Here is a 10,329-nt window from a genome sequence, read left to right on the forward strand (position 1 = left end):
AATAATATTTATGTGAAAAATCATAATATGATATTACCAACGGAGAAATGAGTAGGCAAATAACATAAATATAACTGTTCTTTATTGACGTTTTCTTGTACTGTATGTTGATCATATTAAGCATGTGTTTATACAATTACTTAAAAAGAAATCGAATATAAATTGATTATATGTTACAATGAAAATATAATTTAGTTCCAATTTTAATTTTAACCTTGTGTGGAATCCTGTAAATAAAAAAAAAATTAACATGGTATGAAAGAATGAAAATACAAAACAATAAATTTAAGCTAACGAGTCCCATTCAGAGGGAGACTTTTAGGGTGATACATATTGTCTAATGTTGAAGACAAAATCTAGGCCCACAACATCATCACACTGACTTATCCCCATTTGAATAATCACCTACCCATGATAACATCCAAAGCCTTTATAAAAATGATAACTATTACAAATTACAATCTATTAAATTAGATACCAAATATTAGGCCCCTAATAGATGTAAAAATATTAATGAATATAAAGGAGAGTAAAAATTACATGTTTTAATATAATTTGATGTATGCCTTAAGAGTGGTGTGATTGAATGAATTGATCATGTGCACATTATCATACAAAATATTAAATAATTATTTTTAAATAATTGAATACAAAAGCCATTAAGACCATTGATAAATTTTTTAATACCTATTGATAATTTTTTTAAAGAGGATGTTCTAAATATTTTTATTATTTTATAGTCATTTATATAATATATATTTTTAAAGAAAAATCCTCCCTCAACTTGAACTTGTATTGATATTCCCATTTATATGGAGTATGTTCAAGACATTTCTCTACATTTCTAGTCATTTCTCAATTATTTTAAATAAATTTATGAAAAAGTTCTCCCTTATATTGTAGAGATCAAAGATTTTCTAAATATTTCTCTACTTTCCCACTTTCTTCCCTACAATTCTTTGTACATTTATAAAAAAAAAATCTCCCATTAGTTGTACATATATAACTCCCAAAATTTCCTTCCATTGCCTTCTTTTTCTATTTGTTTGGTGATGCCACAATATTTTATATTTTATGAGACTTGAAAAAAACAGGAATTTAAAAATTAGGAAAATCCAAATGGAAAATCCACCCTTTTCTCCACTTCTCCTTCTCCACTCCCTCAAATTGTAAGTCCACCACTGTTACTAGCCCTTAAAGATGTGCTCGGTTCCTCTTCTTTTCCATGTGACGTGGCCAGCCTTTGATCAAGGTCTTTTTTATTCTCTTTTCAAGGTAGTAGAACAATTTAGACTATGCTTTTTTTGGTGTTGTGTTTGTGTGGTTTAGATCTAGATCTGAATTTTTATGTTATTGTTATTATCACTTTAATTTGTCTTTTTATCTTCCTTCAAATATTGGTTATTCTTGTTAATCTTTTTGTGACCTAAGTTGTTTGAAATTTGGTTGTTCTATTATTGGTATCAGTGATAGTTTTGGTGATTATATAATGGGTGTGACGGCTGGTGATGTTATATTTCCAGGAAAACAGAAGAATTTAGGTGAAAATTTTCTTGTGCAGTTGTGTGATCTCCACCTGAAATATTGCATGAATGATAAATTATGTAGAAGAAGAGATAGTTATAACTGGCTTGACGGTTCTCTGTTTATTGCAGAACGTTTCATCCCCATGACAAAGCAAATCTATTGTAGGTACCAGAGTTTTAAGCCACAAAAGCCTACTACTGGACATGTGAAAAAGAGAAGAGTTGGGGAGAATGTGGGTGCAGCTGCAAGCCCAGCTAAAAATATTAAAGCAATAATCAAGAATGAGGTGCTGCTTCAAGTGGAAGTTCAGGTGCTGCTGACTCCCTCTGGTCCAGAGCCGCAGTGAGAAGACTAACAAGCTGCTTATGAAGGCCCATGTAGCTGTCCAGCTCATTCATAATCATTCAGGATTATGTATCATTGACAATATGGAAGAGAACCTTACTTTCCAAAAATAAAATGCCTCTTGTATTTTTCTTTTTGCTGCTAGTATAGGTCTTATGTTGATTGATAGGTAGGATGGTGTAGATATACATTTTTTTGCCACCACTGGTGAGCATTTAGCATGATTAAGAGTGAATCTCTTTCCTTTGAGAATCAAAGTTTGTTTAAAATGGAAAAGCACAAATTTTCTTCACAAACAACAAATTTCGTCTTTAAGTTCCAATTTCTTCATAAGTTCCTAATTTTATCACAAATACAAATTTCGTCTTAAGAAAAACTGTCATTTTCAATATTTATTGAATTTTAAAATTTTCAATTCAAACTTTTGTGAAAATTTGAATATGCCGCCCTCAAATTAAATTAGATAGATATTAGTAGATTTGGTCATAACATGTTTTTGAAAAATGAAAATGCACTAGTTAGTACAATCAACCTCTTACAGTTGTATATGGATGGAGCTTACTTTAGTTAAACACACAGCCCTTCAATTACACCCCATAGAGATTTCATTAAATAATTTATATGACTATGTGAGACAAATTTTATATTTGTACTTTATTTAATAATCTCAAATAAGTTATATAAACAGTTACAATTTTGCAAGTAATAATAATCATCACAGAGAACCATCACCAACAAACAAAATAAATAATTATATATTAAAACTTAAGAACACTGAAATATTTTATATGACTCTATCCTCTTCTCTCCTTTCAATTTTTTTTCTTCTGCACTTAAGTTACTTTCTTCAGAAGTTTAAGTTTTTACCGTGTCCACGGGCCTTTCAAAAGTAAAAGCATTCGTGGCAAGTTTCATTTTTTGTACTAGTATGAAGCTTTCTGATTCTTGGTTTTTTGAAGTTTGACTTTGGAGATTTTGTTGCGACGATATTTGGACTGAAAAGAACGGGAGTTTGCAGAGTGAAAAGAAGCCAACGGAGAATAGATAGATGGTGAGGAAATGAGGAAAAGAATGAATGATGGAGGTGAAAATAATATTGAGTTTTAAAACTAAGTTGTAGTTTATTATTGGTTGTTTTAACTTCACCTGGAACACTGATTTGGTTACTCTAGTTCACGTTGGATTCTACATTTTAAACCGACATTATTATCATGCCACTAGCCAACTTCATTGCATGTTTATATATATATATATATTGAAATTCAAAGGGACTATCTATATATTCAATAATCTGACTGTTAAGACGAATGAGACAGTCTCAAATATAAATTACTAAAAGATAAAATACAGTAATAACAAAATTAAACAATACAGATTACCAAGAGTTTTCACTTGGTTCGGCCTCTAATCTAGTATATCTCCTACATCCAAGTCCCCATGCCAACTAGTATAGAAAATTTATAATATCAACTTCACTAAAGGAACTTACAATCTTTTTTTGAATACAAACGGATAGCTATGAAAAAACCCTTTCCCTTAGCACACTTGGTACCTAGCACTACTGCTGTCACCTAGCCCATTGGCTACCTTAGGTGAACCTTTGACATCAAAACATTGCCACAGCCGAGCACAAGTTGACATGAATAGACTCAATGAATAATGATACAGATTTACAACTCAAACTAGCTTCTTATTTGATTGGATATTCAAGATATAAAAAAAAAGAAAGGTTTTCAAAATGTATAAATATAGAACGTGTAAGCAGGGGTGAGTTCTATGGAGTCCACCTTTTTATCGGAGTCCTCGGAGTCCATCTACGTTCTGCAAATAAAATATATTGTAAAACGTGTTATTTTGCAAAACATGTTACACAAATAGCATAACTTCAACAAAATCATGCAAATCTCATATATTTACGGTACAATATGTATGTTCTGCAATATGTTCTGCAACATGAACATTTATGTTCTGCAAACTAAACATGTTTTGTAGAATATATATTTTTGCAATGTTCTGCTTGTAAAATGTATGCAATCTACAAGATTTTTGATAGAATAGTGATGTTTGTCGAAAAATAATATGTTTTGCAATATTTTAAGCTATATTTTACTTGCAGAACATATATGGACTCCGAGGACTCCAATTAAAGGTGGACTCCATAGAACTTTACTCCGTGTCAGCATTAGTTATTACCTGAAAACATGAGATGTATCTTTTTATTTGATACGATATTCAAGAGATTGGAATAACAACTCTAATATGTGGGACATAACGTGTAATTATTTTTATTGATAAATAATTATTATGTGATTATATTATGATTTTTGGTGAATTATCTGATGATTGGTGTTGTTATGTGGATGTTTATATGTGGTAAAGTATAAGAATGTTAATTTTATTATGTCCAGAATAAAATATAGATAATTAAGGTATTTTTCTGATAATTTTTGGATTGTTATATAATTTTATTGATTTATGAATTTATTAATTATTTTTTAAATAATTATAAAATCATTTATTAAAGTCGGGAATCCGCCAACCTCAACCGTTTTTACGTTTTTATAACCTGAAACTCTTCCGAAAACTCCTTCCTAACCTAATCTGGTAATTTCGGACATTTTCCGTATCTTAACTTTTTTGATACGCTAACCCTTTTCGATAACATTATCTTCGTACAAATCATTTTATAAAAGCCCGATTTTGATAATTATCCAAAATAGGATAATACTTATCCAAAACAGGATGTGCTTATCCAAAATAGGATAATGTTCATCCAAAACATTATCCGATAGGATCGTATTTATAGTTACTTAGCGGTCGATCCAACAGATCCCGAATGTACTAATATTCCGTAAATATAAATAGCCAATACAGTATTGTATTTTGTACATATAATCATTTGCAAACGGTAAAACTATATAGTTTCCAGAGAAAAATCTTAAAATTCATTGCGTTTTTGACAATCAATCGCACAAACGAAGGCGTTATCGAACTCCGATTCGGGCGGCAATATATCAAAATGAAGCTCTCGAAAAACTTTTTATGAATCAACCATCTATTTTTGTGGAGAAATCAAGGTATTTTTCTTATTTAATTTTTTTAATTCGAATTATTTATGGATTAAATTGGGAACTTTTATTCTTGATGTTTTGGATATGATTTGTTGTCATAATCATGTAGATCTTTTCTTCCTGGTCATTTTGGCATTTATATGTCAAAAACCGAGTTCAATAACATGTCCAAATTGTGGTTTGATTTTCGGGATTAAGAAACTAGGGTTTATGTTCTTGAATATTTCTAATTCGAAATTGGGGATTTCAATCTCGTTAATTGTGGAAAGAATTTGTAACCACCAATGTACTCAGGACATTCCCAGCAATTGATGCATGATTTTTACTTGATTTTAGGAGCCGATTTCGATCCGATCGGAAAAGAAGAACAGCGGCGGTGTTCTTCATTTCCCGGCCAAAACCCGGCTAATTAACTGATGATTTTTGAATTGTGATTGCATAAAACAGATCCTGAAAGTGTGAGGGACAAATCTTCAAACTTTGGAACCGTTCTGGGTGAGTTTCAGCCGCCGTCGGCGAGCTCGATGGCCGCAACCATGGCTGCCGGTGGTGGTGAAATTGCAATTTTATCACCCACCTTTCACCTTACTTGCATTTCAGTCTTTTCTGTTTAAAATTATTTCAAAAATAATATTTTTATTATTTTAAAACTCAGAAAATTGTTTATTTAATTCTTTTAAATTCAGAAAATTGTTTTAATTAATTACTTATTCAAAAATAGATCGAAATTATTTTTGTTAATTAATTTTAATTAATCAATTTATTTATTAATAATTGATTAATTAATTAAATTAATTATTAGTTGATTTAATAATTAAATTTAATTATTTATTTTTTATTTAAAAATTCCGAAAAATAGTATCGAGCTTTAAAATAGTAGGAGATTGCGTATTGATAGATGCTTGTAATTTCTAGCAGAGTAAGCGAGGCATAGAAAAAGAAAGTCAGTGATCCGTAGATAGAATTCAAGCGTAGAAAGAGAAGGCAAGCGATTAACAAATAAAAGCAAGGCATAGAAAAAGAAGGAAAGTGATTGATGGGTAGAACTGTTAGATGAGTACAAGTAAAGTTGGAAATTATCTATAATAAGGCAAGTCCTTCTGAACCCTGATCATATCATTGAACTTGAGATGTAAGCTTTATTTATTGTAAACCACCAATGGTTGATTTCCCCGATATTAAACCATATGAATACAATACTACTCTTAAAATACATACACATCATAAACCAAGTATTTCAACAGATTTCTTGAGCATACAGAAACTTATACACCCAGGAATACCCTATCACATCAAAGATCAATATCCTGTATTATCATTAAACAATTGTTCTTCAAATACTTGATTCTTCATCAGGCTTGAAGTCGTTCTTCATATCTACACCAGTGAAATATTATATGCTCTGAGATAAATGCTTTATCAATGTTATTCATGATTATGTTTTTATTGAATTGCAATGGTTATCATATTGAATTGTTTTAGAATTGGATGATTTTATAAATATGGACAAGATTCGTGGTCAGACCAGATTCGTTATCATATTAGGCCAATGCGTGCCTTAGATCCAGTATATAGAGCAAAGTTGAGAACTTTGCTCGGGGTTAGTACGTGACTGATCAGCAGCCTAACCTTGGTTTTTAAAATGAAAAGAGAATATCCATTTCTATTCATTGATTATCTAGAAACTTGATTCTTCTGAATCATTTCAGCTGATCATTGTTGAACCTCAGTTATTGCTATTATGACTTGCTGAGCTAGTTAGCTCACCCTTGCAAATCTGTTATGTTATTTTACAGTAGAAAAGGAAATTGTTTGTAACGAGGATTCCCAGTCCACTGTACGAGCTAGGATTCCAGGATAAGATGGATCGAGTTAGCAGGAGCTTTATAATATAGATGTGTTATGCAAGATTTTAAGAATGATATCATTATCAGTTGTAAGTGGAACTAGTTGGGATTTGGTACGATGTAATAAAAGTTAAGGTTGTGGCTTGTTTTCATACTTTAACTTGTTACGATCCATGATTATGCTAAGTAGGATCTATACATATATTACTTTCATAAGCAGGTATATATATTAAGTGTGTGTGTGTGTTGTGAACCCCCAAACTTCTGATCCGGGTTTGGATGACGTCATAGGTTTGGTATCAGAGCTACAGGTTATAAGTCAATGAAATAAGCCTAGATTATCTGGAATGGGTAGAAGGTAAGATTAGAATTAAGATATAGAAAAATATAATGTCGAGAGGTTGAGTGCGACCAAATAATAGGTTTTATAGAAAATTAAGGTATTTTTCTAATAATTTTTGGATTCTTATATAATTTTATATTGATTTATGAATTTATTAATTATTTTATGAATTATTAAAAAATCATTTATTAAAGTCGGGAACACTACAACCTCAACTGTTTTTACAACCTGAAACTCTTCCGAAAACTCCTTCTTAACCTAATCTGGTAATTCTGGACATTTTCCATGTTTTAACTTTTTCGATACGCTAACCCTTTTCGATAACATTATCTTCGTACAAATCATTTTATAAAAGCCCGGTTTTGATAATTATCCAAAATAGGATAATACTTATCCAAAACAGGATGTGCTTATCCAAAACAGGATAATGTTCATCCAAAACATTATCCGATAGGATCGTATTTATAGTTACTTAGCGGTCGATCCAACAGATCCAGAATGTACTAATATTCCGTAAATATAAATAGCCAATACAGTATTGTATTTTGTACATATAATCATTTGCAAACGGTAAAACTATATAGTTTCCAGAGAAAAACCTTAAAATTCATCGCGTTCTTGACAATCAATCGCACAAACGAAGGCGTTATCGAACTCCGATTCGGGCGGCAATATATCAAAATGAAGCTCTCGAAAAACTCTTCCTGAATCAACCATCTATTTTTGTGCAGAAATCAAGGTATTTTTCTTATTTAATTATTTTAGTTCGAATCATTTTTGGATTAAATTACGAACTTTTATTCTTTATGTTTTGGATATAATTTGTTGCCATAATCATGTAGATCTTTCCTTCCTGGTCATTTTGGCATTTATATGTAAAAAACCGAGTTCAATAACATGTCCAAATTGTGGTTTGATTTTCGGGATTTAGAAACTAGGGTTTATGTTCTTGAATATTTCTAATTCGAAATTAGGGATTTCAATCTCGTTAATTCTGGAAAGAATTTGTAACCACCAATGTACTCAGGACATTCCAAGCAATTGATGCATGATTTTTACTTGATTTTAGGAGCCGATTTCGATCAGATCGGAAAAGAAGAACAACGGCGGTGTTCTTCATTTCCCGGCCAAAACCCGGCTAACTAACTGATGATTTTTGAATTGTGATTGCATAAAACAGTTGCTGGAAGTGTGATGGACAAATCATTAAACTTTGGAACCGTTCTGGGTGATTTTCAGCCGCCGTCGGTGAGCTCGATGGCGGGAACCATGGCTGCCAGTGGCGGAGGGGGGGTGGTGGTGGTGGTGAAATTGCAATTTCATCACCCACCTTTCACCTTACTTGCATTTCCGTCATTTCTGTTTAAAATTATTTCAAAAATAATATTTTTATTATTTTTTAAATCAGAAAATTATTTATTTAATTATTTTAAATTCAGAAAATTGTTTTAATTAATTATTTAATCAAAAATAGATCGAAATTATTTTTGTTAATTAATTTTAATTAATCGATTTATTTATTAATAATTGATTAATTAATTTAATTAATTATTAGTTGATTTAATAATTAGATTTAATTATTTATTTTTTATTTAAAAATTCAGAAAAATAGTATCGAGCTTTAAAATAGTATGAGATTGAGTATTGATAGATGTTTGTAATGTCTAGCAGAGTAAGCGAGGCATAGAAAAAGAAAGTCAGTGATCCGTAGATAGAATTGAAGCGTAGAAAGAGAAAGCAAGTGATTGGCGAATAAAGGCAATGCATAGAAAAAGAAGGAAAGTGATTGATGGGTAGAACTGTTAGATTAGTACAAGTAAAGTTGGAAATCATCTATGATAAGGCAAGTCCTTCTGAACCCTGATCATATCATTGAACTTGAGTTGTAAGCTTTATTTCTTGTAAATCACCAATGGTTGATTTTCCCGATATTAAACCATACCAATACAATACTACTGTTAAAATACATACACATCATAAACCAAGTATTTCAACAAATTTCTTGAGCATACAGAAACTTATACACCCAAGAATACCCTATCACATCAAAGATCAATATCCTGTATTATCATTGAACTAGTGTTCTTCAAATACTTGATTCTTCATCAGGCTTGAAGTCGTTCTTCATATCTACACCAGTGAAATATTTTATGCTCTGAGATAAATGCTTTATCAATGTTATTCATGATTATGTTTTTATTAAATTGCATTGGTTATCATATTGAATTGTTTTAGAATTGGATGGTTTTATAAATATGGACAAGATTCGTGGTCATACCACATTCGTGGTCATATTAGGCCAATGTGTGCCTTAGATCTAGTATATAGAGCAAAGCTGAGAACTTTGCTCGGGGTTAGTACGTGACTGATCAGCAGCCTAACCTTGGTTTTTAAAATGAATCCATTTTTATTCATTGATTATCCAGAAACTTGATTCTTCTGAATCATTTCAACTGATAATTGTTGAACCTCAGTTATTGCTATAATGACTTGCTGAGCTAGTTTGCTCGGTCTTGCAAATCGGTTATATTATTTTACAGTAGAAAAGGAAATTGTTTGTAACGAGGATTCCCAGTCCAGTGTACGAGCTGGGATTCTAGGATAAGACGGAACCGAGTTAGCATGAGCTTTATAATGTAGATGAGTTATGCAAGATTGTAAGAATGATATCATTATCAGTTATAAGCGGAACTAGTTGGGATTTGGTACGATGTAATAAAAGTTAAGGTTGTGGCTTATTTTCATACTTTAACCTGTTACGATTCATGATTATGGTAAGTAGGATCTTTACATATATTACTTTGATAAGCAGGTATATATATTAAGTGTGTGTATGTGTGTATGTTGTGAATCCCCAAACTTCTGACCCGGGTTTCATGGATCGGTCAGGTTGTAGTTGAACTGATAGAATGTGTCTTAACTATATTAGTTCATCCTAGTCTTTCCAAGTTGCATCTCGTTTAGAGTTTTCCCAATTATTACCTTGACCAATGATCCAGTATCAAGATGGTATACACTTTTAGTTCTTTGTGGACCTCAAAAACAAAAAAATGTTAATATGTCATAAATCTTATCAAAACAGTATCGAACAACTTCATATAGTATGAGATATAATATTGGTAGAATATGCTTATGCAGGTCATAATGGTTTTACTCAATGACGTGAGTATGAGAATATTAAACTTTTTGTTAATAA

At 31.1% G+C, this 10,329-nt stretch overlaps 1 long non-coding RNA gene across 2 annotated transcripts; it reads left to right on the plus strand.

Moving 5' to 3' along the window:
* Positions 1-1,054: 1,054 nt before the first annotated feature.
* LOC141667155 (uncharacterized) lies at positions 1,055-2,116 on the plus strand. 2 transcript variants are annotated; one of them, XR_012552523.1, is made up of 2 exons: positions 1,055-1,275; positions 1,468-2,116. It is a non-coding gene; the product is annotated as an uncharacterized LOC141667155 (long non-coding RNA). The 2 variants fall into 2 exon arrangements; XR_012552524.1 differs by having other exon boundaries at positions 1,055-1,252.
* The last annotated feature ends 8,213 nt before the right edge of the window (positions 2,117-10,329 follow it).

This window comes from Apium graveolens, chromosome 6 (assembly GCF_009905375.1).
Source record: "Apium graveolens cultivar Ventura chromosome 6, ASM990537v1, whole genome shotgun sequence".
Lineage (NCBI taxonomy): Eukaryota > Viridiplantae > Streptophyta > Magnoliopsida > Apiales > Apiaceae > Apium > Apium graveolens.